This window comes from Rhinopithecus roxellana, chromosome 5 (assembly GCF_007565055.1).
Source record: "Rhinopithecus roxellana isolate Shanxi Qingling chromosome 5, ASM756505v1, whole genome shotgun sequence".
Taxonomy (NCBI): Eukaryota; Metazoa; Chordata; class Mammalia; order Primates; family Cercopithecidae; genus Rhinopithecus; species Rhinopithecus roxellana.
In genome coordinates, this window is record NC_044553.1 from 99,753,448 (window position 1) to 99,767,646 (window position 14,199).

General features: G+C 40.3%; 1 pseudogene; it reads left to right on the forward strand.

Moving 5' to 3' along the window:
• Positions 1-4,601: 4,601 nt before the first annotated feature.
• LOC104656929 lies at positions 4,602-6,418 on the forward strand (annotated as a pseudogene).
• Positions 6,419-14,199: the final 7,781 nt, after the last annotated feature.

Genomic DNA, 14,199 nt, shown 5'->3' on the forward strand with positions numbered 1-14,199 from the left:
CAAAACTAGCTTTGGAGTTGAAACATACAGGAAGAAATTGTTTTAATTTACATATTTCCAAGCTCTGCTGCACCTGAATATTCTGGAACATACAGGTCACATTTAGCCTCATAGGATAAATGTTAACATTGTCACTAGAATTTTTCAACATTGTCACTAGAATTTTTCTGGCTTACAAGAGCATTCTAGACAGAATTTTAAATATTTTCAAATATTGAAATATTTTAAATTTCTGAAATACTGTTTTAAATAGTTTGAACTGAAGGTAATCTAGGATGGGTGTTTTCTAGCACAAGAAAAATCCCATTCCCAGTAAATCTTCACCTTTGAAGGAAGATAAATAGCATTTCATGCAAGGATTCCTAAGTCACACTCAATCCAGAAAAGTAACCTGAGAGAAGGATTCTATTTGTATGTAGCCAAATTATGCTGCTTGTTTGTAAGACATACCCACAGCACAACCTACTGAGAAACAGATTAATGCAAAGGTCTCCTAAAACTTAGCGGCAGCATATCAGTCAAGAAAGCTAAGTGACAGGAAAAAAAGTAAAACATAGTCCGAGACAGACTGATACTCATTCCCTTTTGATAAAATTTCTCTTACTAGATGCCAGAAAGATTCATCAAATCTAAGCAGGAAGGTTCTCACTCACTCTGAGGTTAATCCCCTTAATTAAAAATATATTTCTCTATTTTGTCATAAAACTTTTAGACCCATGGAGGAGGAAACCATGCCAGAGGATGTTTGGCTTGGAAGAAGCACTGCAAGGCTTAAATTCATCAGAAAGGGATGGCATGGTTTTCAGGCATCTCATGGACACTTTTTTTTTAACCTTCCCAAATGTATCGCAAAGGTTTCTAAATTGAAAGTGTTAAGCAACTTCCATACATACTTGATGTAAACTGTGAAAATTTTCACAACTCTGTCTACATTCACTCCCCACATAATTTCATCCACTGGCACGGTTACCTGTAAGCTGATGACTCCCAGATTAGTTTCCCTGGCCCTAAAGTGCCTTCCTCCACAAGCTCCAGACTCACAGAGTTTACTTCCTTCTTAGTAATCTCCACTTGGATGTCTAAATGGGCCTCTCCAACTTAATAGGGCAATCTCTAGTCTGTATTCTTCAATAGAATTCTCTATTCTTGATTTTCACCCCCTCTAGGACTTTTCTCCCCAGTTTTTCCCATTTCCATAGATGGCATTATTGTTCACCCAATTGCTCAAATCAAAAACCAAGAGTCACTCCTGATTCCTTTTTTCTCTCACTCTCTACATCTAATCCACCAGCAACTCCTTGGCTATAACTTTAAAATACATCCTAAGGTCATCCACTTCTCTTCCTCCTCCATCTCTTCTTGCCACCATTGTCTCTCAGCTGTACTATTTCAATAGTCTTTCAGTTTATTTCTTTACTTTCCATCTTTCTCCCCTTAAAGTTCATTCTCCACACACAAATAAAAGTGCTTTTCATTTTATATGTTGTTGGGTCATACAAAAATATTCCACTGGCATCTTGTTCTTAGAATAAAATACTAACTTCCTAACATGGCCTTCAAGACAGGCATAACCTATCTCTCATACAGATACTGGAAAAAAGAAAAAAAAAAAAGATAGGCACGACCTGGCCCTGTCTACTTCTTGATCTGATCTCTCAGGCTCTCCTGTGCTCACTCCACTCCATATCATACCAGCCATCTTTCTTTCCCTGAAAATGAAAGCCCATTTCTTTCTGCACAGCGCCATATTTGTACTTGTTTCCTCTTTGTGGAATGCTATCCTATCCATATTCACATTCTTTTTTATTATTCACAACTCAGCTAAAAAAATTCACCACCTCTAAGCAGCTTTTTGGAACACATTCTATTATTATGTGTTTTCATTTTCTTTGGCATGCACTATTTGCAAGTGCCTTTTTAACATATTCATTGTTAAAATCTGTCTCCCCGCTATTAACAGAATGTAAGGTCCCACAAGATCAGACCTTGTCCGTCTTATTCTTGATTGTTTCCTGTGCACTTAGAACATGCCTAGTGAAAGGTGACAACGTGCCAGCAGCCCTCCATCGCTCCTGGCTCCGGCTGCATTTGATGAGCCCTTAAGCCTGACGCTGTGCTGTGGGGCCCCTCTATGGAGCTGGCCGAGGCAGGAGCCAGCTCCCTCTGCTCCCAGGGAGATGTGGAGGAAGAGGCGCTGGCAGGAGCCAGGGCTGCGCGCGGTGCTCTCCGACCCACGCGGGTTCCAAGTGGGCGCGGGCTCAGTGGGCCCCGCGGCTAGCGGGCACCTGCAGGGCTTGATGGGGGGACGAGCTCCCTCTGGGCTGCCACAGTGCCTGGGCTGGGTCCGGCAGAGGGTGAGAGATGAAGCTGGCTGGGTTTCTGGGCTGGGTGGAGGGACTTGGAGAACTTTTGTGTCTAGTTAAAGGGTTGTAAACGCACCAATCAGCACTCTGGATCTAGCTAAAGGTTTGTAAATACACCAATCAGCGCTCTGTGGCTAGCTAAAGGTTTGTAAAAGCACCAATCAGCGCTCTGTGTCTAGCTAATCTAGTGGGGACATGGAGAACTTTTCTGTCTAGCTAAAGGATTGTAAACGCACCAATCAGCACTCTGGGTCTAGCTAAAGGTTTGTAAACGCACCAGTCAGCAGCATGTCAAAACGGACCAATCAACTTTCTGTAAAACGGACCAATCAGCTCTCTGTAAAAGCAGCAAGATGTGGGTGGGGTCAGATAAGGGAATAAAAGCAGGCTGGGCGAGCCAGCAGTGGAAACCCTCTAGCCTTACCTTCCATGGTGGGGAAGCATTGTTCTTTTACTGTTTTGTTTGCAATAAATCTTACTGCTGCTCAGACTTTGGGTCTGCGTGGTCTTTATGTGCTGTAACACTCCCTGGGAAGGCCTGCAGCTTCACTCCTAAAGCCAGCTAGACCATGAGCCCAACGGGAGGAACAAACAACTCCGGATTTAAGGAAGGAATAACTGCAGACGCGCCGCCTTTAAGAGCTGTAATACTCACCGCAAAGGTCTGCAGTTTTACTCCTGAAGCCACGGAGACCATGAACCCACCAGAAGGAAGAAACTCCGGACACATCCGAACATCAGAAGGAAAAAACTCCGGACAGTCTTTAAGAACTGTAACACTCACCGCAAGGGTCCGCGGCTTCATTCTTGAAGTCAGTGAGACCAAGAACCCACCGATTCCAGACACACGAGCACACAGAAGACTCTCAGATATGTTTCTCAAATGAATGGCATATTAACATTTGGGTTAGCATTAATTTTACAGTATCGCTACATCTGGAAAACATTTTTCAGAGAAATTGGGTAAGGACATAAAATTTATAGACTTAAAGGGATGTGGAAAGATGTGGAAAAAAGGCTTAAATTATAAAGTTTGAAATTACAGTAACAATGCAGCAGAATAAAACAAACTGCCTCTCTAAAAAGAAACATGAAAAAAAAGTAAGATTGTTTGCATAGCTGTCAGTAAATACATGGGTATGCCTTACTTTATCAACAGCCTTGTATATTGACCAAAGTTAATTCTAATTTCTGATAAAAAACAGTTGTTTCTCCATAAGGCACTAAATGATTAGCAGATGGGGGAACGTGGCATTAGGGTACAGCTGTACCTTAGAGATACTGCAGGTTCAGTTCCAGACCACTGCAATAAAGAGAACAATACAATATAGCAGGTCACACACACTTTTTGGTTTCATAATTCATATGGATGTTTATACTGAAATGTATTAGGTGTGCAATAGCATTATGTCTAAAACATGTACAGACCTTAACTTTTAAAATATTGCTAAAAAATGCTAACAATAATCTGAGCCTTCAGCAAGTCAGTCTTTTTCCTGGTGGAGGATATCACCTCCATGTTGATAGCTGCTGACTGATGGGGGTACTGGTTGATGAAGGCTAGAGTGGATCTGGCAATTTCTTAAATGAGACAACAATGAAATTTGCTGCATCCATTCCTTCTTTTTGTGGACATTTTCCTTGTAGTATGCCATGATGTTGTATAGCTTTTTACCCACAGAACTTCTTTCAAAATTGGACTCAATTGTCTTGTACTCTGTGGCAGCTTTATTGACTTAAGTGTATGGAATATTTGAAATATTTTGTTATTTCAACAGTGTTCACAGCATCTTCAACGGGAGTAAATTCCACCTCAAAAACGCACTTTTTGACCGATCCATAGAAGCAGTTCCTCATTTGTTCAAGTTTTCTCATGAGATTGCAGCAGCACTTTAGTCACACTGTCAGGCTCCACTTCTGATTCTAGTTTTCCTGCTATTTCTACCACATATGCAGTGACCTCTTCCGCTGATGTCTTAGACCCCTCAAAATCATTCCATGGATTCCATCCATGGAATCCACTCCTTACAAAGTACTTACAAAGTTGATACCTTGATCTCCTCCTGTGAATCACAAATACTCTGAATGGCATCTAGAATGGTGAATCCTTTTCAGGTTTTCACTTTACTTTTCCCAAATCCATCAGATGAAACGCTATCTATGGTAGCGATAGTCTTATAAAATGTATTCCTTAAACAATAAGACTTGAAAGTCAGCTTCCATTGAGCACGGAGCAAGATGGGAGCCTCCGAAACGGTTAGGCTAAGGCTTCAATTTGATTACCCACCACCAGCTACCCCGCACTGTATGGCCTTCTGGCTTCTGGTCGATTTGAACAGCTGACGAGTCGTCACAGATCTCACTAGTCTCATCCATCAGCGCTTCAGCTGCAGTTCTGGGGCCCTCCTAGGCCTCTACCTTGAGCGGGGGCTCCTGCCCCGGGCGGAAAGCGTGCGCCTGGCGAGAGACAACAACTGCCTCAGAGTTAAATTAGAAGAGAGAGGAGTTGCTGAGAATTCTGTAATCATCAGTAATGGTGACACTAATTTATCACTTAGAAAAGCAAGAAGCGGGCATTTCAGTTAGAAGATGAAGAAACCGAACCAGATTACAAATATTCAAAGAAGCATCGGAAGAGGCAAGAGAACAATAACAATAATGAGAAGGCCTTGGATCTGGAACCAAAAGCTGTTACAGATCAGACTGTCAGCCAAAAAAAAAAAAAGAGAGAAAAAAATAAAGCAACCTGTGGCACAGCGGGTGATGATAACAAAGACACCAAAAGAAAATCAGCAAAGAAAAAAGAGAAAAGTGAATATTAAAAAAAGGCCAAGAATCCCAAGTCTCCAGAAGTACAGGCAGTAAAAGACTGGGCCAATCAGAGATGTAGTTCTCCAAAAGGTTCTGCTAGAAACAGCCTGTTAAAGCCAAAAGGAAAGGTAGTGTAAGCGTTTGCTCAAAAGAGAGTCCCAGTTCCTTCTCGGAGTCTGAGTCTTGTGATGAATCTATCAGTGATGGTGCCAGCAAAGTCACTTTGGAGGCCAGAAATTCCTCAGAGAAATTACCAACTGAGCTATCAAAGGAAGGACCCTCTACCAAAAATACAAGTGCAGACAAACTAGGTATAAAATCTGGCTTTAGCCTTACCCCCAGCAAGGACAAGACTTCTGGAACATCTTCTATTTCAGACTGTAGTTCAGAGTCAGACGACCAGTGCTTGATGTCATCAAGCACCCTGGAGTGTGCTGCTGGTTTCTTAAAGGCAGTAGGCCTTTTTGCAGGAAGAGGTTGTCCAGGACCAGAGGTGTCATCACATACTGCAGGTGCTGCTGGATGGAGGCATTCTGGCTCAAATGGTGGCGGACAGACTCCTGGTCCATCTCCTAGTGTGTCTCTCCCCACTAGTTTAGGAAGAGGATGGGGTAGAGGAGAGAACCTTTTTTCTTGGAAGGGAGCTAGGGGACGGGGCATGCAGGGGAGAGGTCGAGGATGACGGCATCCTGTTTTCTGTATTGGAAATAGAAGCACTGACAACCAGAGGCAACAGCAATTAAGTGACGTGGTAACAAATTCATCTATTATCCAGAATCCGGTAAAGACACACAAGAAGGACTATAGTCTGTTACCACTGTAAGCAGCTGCCCCTCAAGTTGGAGAAAAGATTGCATTTAACCTTTTAGAACTAACATCCAGAAGAATATTAAGCCCTAATCCAAAGACCCAGCAAGTAGATACAGAAATTCTACCATCCTTACTTGCCTTTAGAGAACCTGGGAAATTTGATTTGGTTTATCACAATGAAAATGGAACCGAGTTAGTGGAGTACTCTGTGACACAGGAGAGCAAAATCACTGTATTTTGGAGAGAGTTGATTGACCCAAGACTGATTATTGAATCTCCAAGTAACACATCAAGTACAGAACCTGCCTGAGTATAACCTCTCTACTTTACAGTTTATGAATGTCTTGTTTGTGAAAGTGACTGTAACCCGAAATTTATTTAAGAGGATTTGGAAGTTGTGTGGATTTTTTTGTTATCTTCACTTTACTGCATAGGAAACAACCTACCTCATCATCTAAAATAACATGAGTGTCAGTTTTGTAGATCTTTGGGTTTGTCAGGTTTAATTCAGTTAACGAAATGTAAAACATGACATTCCCTGCAGACATTGTTGTATACCAGTATGGTTTCTTCTCTTTTTTCAGTGTTTTTGGCTATCAAGTAGCAGTCATCAGTAGGAGTTTATAATACCAAGAATGTGCTGCTATCTTGTCTCAATAAGTTTTAACATTTTAAAATATTAAAGCATGTTACTTGACCTAATTTTTTAGCATTTGAGTTGTTCCATTAAGTGGAGCATCTCATAAATTTCAAGTATTTTATACTTGCAATTGTTAAGAGTTAAAAGGTAGTTGAATTTGTCACAGACAATGAGTTAAGGGATCTTTTCACGTTTTTCCCAACTTTAAAATTAAGGATTCTCAGGGCCCTGTGTAGAGCAGTGAAAATAAGATGTGTATGTGTGTGTGTATGCCAGGAGGAGAACTGGTGTTCCATCTGGGTGAGAGGATTGGCTGTGAACTTTAGACCACGAAATGTGTCATCTTGCCAGGCACCTGGCTGAGTGTGCTGGAGTGAGGATCTGGAACAGAAACTTCCTTTTCTGTTATTATTCACTACAAAGCTAAAATGGCCAAATATGAACTGTGAAAATTGGTTTCACCTAACAAAAGATCAGATCCCCCCCCCTTCAGCTGTACACATGTTAAAATAAAACCATATTGAACTAAAAAATAAATTTAAAAAATAAGACTTGAAAGTCAAAATTACCCTTTGATCCATGGGCTGCAGAATGGGTGCTGTATTCACAGGCATGAAAACATGAATTTCCTTGCACAGCTCCATCAGAGCTCTTTAATAACCAGGTGCATTGTCAATGAGAATTTTAAAAGGAACCTTTTACTGAGCAGTAGGTCGTGGGCTTAAAATATTCAGTAAACCATGCTATATACAGATCTGCTGACATCCATATTTTGTTTTTCCATTTATGGAGCACAGGCAGGGTAGATTTAACATAATTCTTAAGGACCCTAGGATTTTTGGAATTGCAAATGGCTCAGCTTAAAGTGACCAGTTGCATTAACCTCTAACAAGAGAGCCAGTCTGTCCTTTGAAGCTTTGAAGTCAGGCATTGACTTCTCTCTAGCTATCAAAGTCCTAGATGGCTTCTTCTTGCAACAGAAGGCTGTTTTTGTCTACACTGAAAATATGCTGTTTAGTGTAGCCACCTTCATCAATGAGCTTAGCTAGACGTCCTGGATAACTTGCTGCAGCTTCTACATCAGCACCTGCTGATTCATCTTGCATTTTTAGGGAGATGACTTCTTTATCTAAACCTCATGAACCAACCTCTGCTAGCTTCAAACTTTTCTCCTGCAGCTTCCTCACCTCTCTCATCCTTCATAGACTTGGAGTGAGGGCTTTGGCTTAAAAGAATGCTGTAGCTGGTTTCATCTTCTATCCAGACCACTAAAATTTTCTCCATATCAACAATAAGGCCATTTCACTTTCTTATCATTCATGTGTTCAATGAAGTAGCACCTATACTTTCCTGCAAGAACTTTTCCTTTGCATTCACAACTTGGCTGTCTGGCACAAGAAGCCTAGCTTCAACATGCCTTCCTCATGAAACTTAATCATTTCTAGCTTTTGATTTGAAGTGAGAGACATGGGACTTTTCCTATCACCTGAACACTTACAGGTCATTGTAGGGTTACTCATAGGCCTAATTTTAATGATTGTATCTTAGGAAACAGGGAGGCTCAAGGAGAGGGAGAGAGATGGGGAAAGTAGAGTAGTCAGAACACATACATCTATCAATTCAGTTAGCTATTTTCTATAGATGTGGTTTGTGGTACACCAAAATAACAATAGTAACATCAAAGATGACTGATCATAGATAACCATAACAGATACAATAATAATGCAAAGTCTAAAATATTATGAGGATTACAGTGTCACACAGAGACACAAAGCAAGAACAAACTGTTGGGAAAATAGTGCTGATAGACTTGCTCAACAGAGTTGCCACAGACCTTCAATGTGTTAAAACAAACAAACAAGAAACCACAATATCTGTGAGGCACAATGAAGTGTAACAAAATGAAGTAGGTCTGTATTATATTTCTGGTCATGATTTACAGGTAATAGTCATATCACCTGTTTCTTTATAATTTCCACCATTGTTTGGGAATTGTATCAGGACCCATAGAAGGACTATTGTAAGAAACAAAAGCTATATATCTTACAAAAAAAAACTGTGGCCATAGCAGATATATATCTAAAAGCTGTTCAATTAGTAAAGAGTGTCCAATTCTTATTTGGTTATTGCACCTAATTATAAATAATAAATAGCATTTCAAATAATAAACTAGAACACATTTTTGTTACTAGACATCTCTTATGAGTGTGAAAGGAAAATAAAAAGTCTGGACTCCAATTCACTATGCTAAAGGAAAAACTGAAGCTGGAAGTGGAGTCATGCAAGCAACTGCCTTTCCTTTTGTTCCTAAGCAGATAGCTACAGATAAAGGTCAAATATCTCCACTCTATGTTCACCTTATCTTGTGTACAGCACAGATTTACGGAGCATGAGACAAATGCATAATTGGCTATTCCCCTACCTGCTCCTTTTTTCTTGTAACATGTGGATTCAGTAATGTGACCATACCCTCCCAATTTCCCCTCCAGCCTGCTTTTCCCCTTTAAATACTGAAGCCCTCAAAATCATCTTTGCAGAAAGGCAAACTTCTGAATTGGTTGAGACTTGTCTCAGGAACTTTTTGGTTTACAAATTTGTGACCAGGAAGGGGCTCAGTGGAGGTCCCCCTGACCTTTAATAAATTTCCTGTCGATGCTTGGTACCAGCTTGGGCTATCTTTATTGCTCAAATAGGATGATTTGCTGAGGCTTGTGAGCTCTCCCTTCCAGAGAATCCCTGATCTCCCAAAATTTGATTGAGGTCTAAGGTTTATTTTGCTATACAACTCCTTTTCTGGAGTTTTACTTGCTTCCAACAAGAAAAAGTGAGTTTGCCTGCTTTCATGACAATGGAGAGCAGGCAACTCCTTTCTGGAGTTTCAGCTTGCTTCCAACAGGGAAGGCAAGTTTGAGTGTTTTCCTGCTTCTAGGACACTAGAGAACAATCTTTAGCCTAGACCCCATTCCTAGTTAGTTGAACTAGGGTTTGTCTTGGAAATTCTCCTTATTAACTAAAGGTTAAGATTAACAACTAGCTGGTCTTAATTTCTCCTTACCATTAAGAGTTCAGTAGTCATATAAATTGTGCAAGCATCGTTTGTGTTGCTTAATTGTTTTTGTTGATTTGTTTCTGGTCTTTTTGTTGTTTTTGTTTTTCGGTCTTTATCCCATTGGGTTTGACCAACTCTACCTGACCTGATCAAATGCAAAGGAACATTCCAAATTAAAAGGAATAAGGCCTCTGAATTGGTTAAATTCCCACAGCTGGGGAAAAAAAAAAAAGAGAGGAGGAAAAAAAAAAAAAAAAAAGCCGGCCAGCAAAAGAAAAAAAGATTTGCCTACACAGGGACTTTATTTATGTAACAAGGCCACCTTTTGCTAGCCAAGTGAAACCGAAAGAACTTCGGCCACCACCCCACACTGTGGTTCCTTCTTTTGCCCTTTTTTTCACCGTGACACCTGGGATTGATTCTTAAATCAAGTCCTTTCTGGCTTTATATTTTTATATTTATGTTACTTTTTAAATATAAGCAATTTGTCCCAGCTAAAATGTGGTAATGAGATATAAAAGGATGTTTTGAACAGTTTGATGGTTGAAAGTCAGCTTAATTAAAAGCTGCTATCAAGATGTGTGTGTGTGTATTTAAAAGGCCTTTATGCTTTCTTTCTCTCCTAGAATCTTGTTTTTTGAGAAAAAGGTTTTTTTCTTCTCAGTAGACTGAATTCTGTCTTTTCCATTTACTTCTACCTAACTTTCCTTCCTCTTACCACCTTCTGCTGCATGAGGGACCTAAAACAGTTTCTAACAGCCTAGGATTCCTTAATGAAAACAAAGAAGATGCCAGACTCCTTTTTAGGGAGAAGCTCTGTTTTTCCTTATGATACCAAGAGTGTAAACAGACAAGTTTCTCAGATTTTTAAACTGCTTGCTTTTCTATTGTTACCCGTTTGTTTTGTTTTGTTTTGTTTTTAACTAAAATAGTTATTACCACAGGGGCTGCTCTTGGGTGTTTAAGAAAGGACATAGTTTAGACACTTACAGAAAAGTCTTTGTAACAAAGTGCACTGTAAAAGCACTACATGGCCTAGTCTCTTCGGAACAGGCCCATGATGTTTCCCTCTTTGGAGAACCAGGGGTTCAGTGTGGGCTCTGCCCAGAGCTCAGAAATCTAGTTAAAAGATAGAGACTAAATTTAAAACTACCAATCTAAATAAAATTGGTCTCCTTATACAATCCTATGGTAGATTTCTATAACTTTATGTTTGACTTGGCATCTTTTTTTTTTCTTGAGACTGAGTCTCGCTCTGTCGCCAGGTTGGAGTGCAGTGGCGCGATCTCGGCTCACAGCAACCTCCACCTCCCAGGTTCAAGCAATTCTCCTCCCTCAGCCTCCTGAGTAGCTGGGACTATAGGGGTGCGCCACCACGCCCAGCTAATTTTTGTATTTTTAGTATAGACGGGATTTCACCATGTTAGACAGGATGCTCTCGATCTCTTCACCTCATGATCTGCCCTCCTAGGCCTCCCAAAGTGCTGGGATTACAGGTGTGAGCCACCTCACCACGGCATCAAATTTTTTTTTTATACTTTATGTTCTAGGGTACATGTGCACAATGTGCAGGTTTGTTACATATGTATACATGTGCCATGTTGGTGTGCTGCACCCATTAACTCATCATTTACATTAGGTATATCTCCTAATGCTATCCCTCCCCTCTCCCCCAACCCCACAACAGGCCTCGGTGTGTGATGTTCCCCTTCCTGTGTCCAAGTGTTCTCACTGATCAATTTCCACCTATAAGTGAGAACATGCAGTGTTTGGTTTTCTGTTCTTGGGATAGTTTGCTGAGAATGATGGTTTCCAGCTGCATCCACATCCCTACAAAGGACACAAACTCATCCTTTTTTTATGGCTGCATAGTATTCCATGGTATATATGTGCCACATTTTCTCAATCCAGTCTGTCACTGATGGACATTTGGGTTGATTCCAAGTCTTTGAACAGAGCCCTCAGAAATAATACCACACATCTACAGCCATCAGATCTTTGACAAACCTGACAAAAACAAGAAATGGGGAAAGGATTCCCTATTTAATAAATGGTACTGGGAAAACTGGCTAGCCATAAGTAGAAAGCTAAAACTGGATGCCTTCCTTAAACCTTATACAAAAATTAATTCAAGATGGATTAGAGACTTAAATGTTAGACCTAATACTATAAAAACCCTAGAAGAAAACCTAGGCAATACCATTCAGGACATAGGCATGAGCAAGGACTTCATGTCTAAAACACCAAAAGCAATGGCAACAAAAGCCAAAATTGACAAATGGGATCTAATTAAACTAAAGAGCTTCTGTGCAACAAAAGAAACTACCATCAGAGTGAACAGGCAACCTACAGAATGGGAGAAAATTTTTGCAATCTACTCATCTGACAAAGGGCTAATATCCAGAACCTACAAAGAACTCAAACAAATTTACAAGAAAAAACCCCATCAAAAAGTGGGCAAAGGATATGAACAGACACTTCTCAAAAGAAGACATTTATGCAGCCAACAGACATACGAAAAAATGCTCATCATCACTGGGCATCAGAGAAATGCAAATCAAAACCACAACGAGATACCATCTCACACCAGCTAGAATGGCGATCATTAAAAAGTCAGGAAACAACAGGTGCTGGAGAGGATGTGGAGAAATAGGAACACTTTTACACTGTTGGTGGGACTGTAAACTAGTTCAACCATTGTGGAAGACAATGGTTTCCATTTCATTCATTTTGACTTGCGGGTTATCCAAACATACTCCCCACATTGAAAAGCAATCACACTGCAGAAGGTGGTGGGGTTTTTTTGTTGTTGTTTTTTGTTTGCCTTAGGAAAACTGAGATAAAAACATTTTTAAATTTAAGGTAATTTAAGGTTTTGGGGGGATTGAGACAGTCTTGCTCTGTTGCCCAGGCTAGAATGCAGTGGCGCAATCTTGGCTCACTTCAACCTCCGCCTCCCAGGATCAAGCAATTCTCCTGCCTCAGCCTCCTGCTAGCTGGGACTACAGGTGCGCACCACCATGCCTGGTTAATTTTTGTATTTTTAGTAGAGATGGTGTTTCGCCATGTTGGCCAGACTGGTCTCGAACTCCTGACCTCAGGTGATCCACCTGCGTCAGCCTCCCAAAGTGCTGGGATTACAGGCATGAGCCACTACGCCCAACCTAGCTTGCAAGTTATCTAAATGTACTCCCCATATTGAAAAGCAATCACACGGCAGAAGGTGGTGGATTTTTTGTTAGTTCTGTATGGGGGGAGGGGAGAGTTTGTCTCAGGAAAACTGACTTATTTTACAATGATCTGTGATCCTATTTTGTGATATCAAGTATTTTAAACTCTTTATATTTGACAAACTTTCCAAAATCAAATTCTAAATTTTTAAATTTAAGGTGATTTAAGGTTTTAAATTAAGGTTATTACATCATGAACCGCATTCATGAGGCACAGGGCCAGAAATTAAAACTATTCAACCACTCTAGGCCCAGGGACTATTCTGAAAGAGGTGGGTGCATAAGACTGTAAGGGCTGATTTTGAGAGAGAAAATTAGTTCAAAGTTTCTCTATAAACATTAATACCAAAGGTACACTGATACAGGACCAGCAACTGGACCCCCATGTCAGATTAACAAGCTTTTCTTGGAGCATTTACCCACTTTAAAAAAAAAAAAAAAAAAAAAAATTATAAAAGACTATAAAAAGGTTTATGGAAATTCCATCTTTATGGTCAAGATGATTAAAATTTAATAGGTTTGGCCGGGCACGGTGGCTCAAGCCTGTAATCCCAGCACTTTGGGAGGCCGAGACGGGCAGATCACGAGGTCAGGAGATGAGACCATCCTGGCTAACACGGTGAAACCCCGTCTCTACTAAAAATACAAAAAATTAGCCGGGCGAGGTGGCGGGCGCCTGTGGTCCCAGCTACTCGGGAGGCTGAGGCAGGAGAATGGCGTGAACCCGGGAGGCGGAGCTTGCAGTGAGCTGAGATCTGGCCACTGCACTCCAGCCTGGGCGACAGAGCAAGACTCCGTCTCAAAAAAAAAAAAATTAATAGGTTTGAGAGACAGACTTAATTGGCCTTATGCTGTCTTTATTTTGGCTTATTGTTTGAGGAATTAAGTCTCCCCTCTCAAAGAATAAAGATTTTTGCCTTTTAACAAAATCTTTATCACTTTGGCTAAATGAATGACTTATTTTACAATGATCCGTGATCCTATTTTGTGATATCAAGTATTTTAAACTCTTTATATTTGACAAACTTTCCAAAATCAAATTCTAAATTCAGTCTTCATTAATTTTTTGATATTAGGTACCCTTAAGTCCAAGAGACACATTTGGCTTATTTGGTATAATAAATTCACACAGGAAGTATTCTCAAATATGAAATTGTGTTTAGCCTTCTTTGGATTATATTTATATAAATGTGTTATTAGTACGTGTGCCAAAATTATAAGAGATTCCTGTGATTCTGATGTTTTAGTATATGTTATCAGTAGTAATTATGATTATTATGTAAAATTATTGTATGC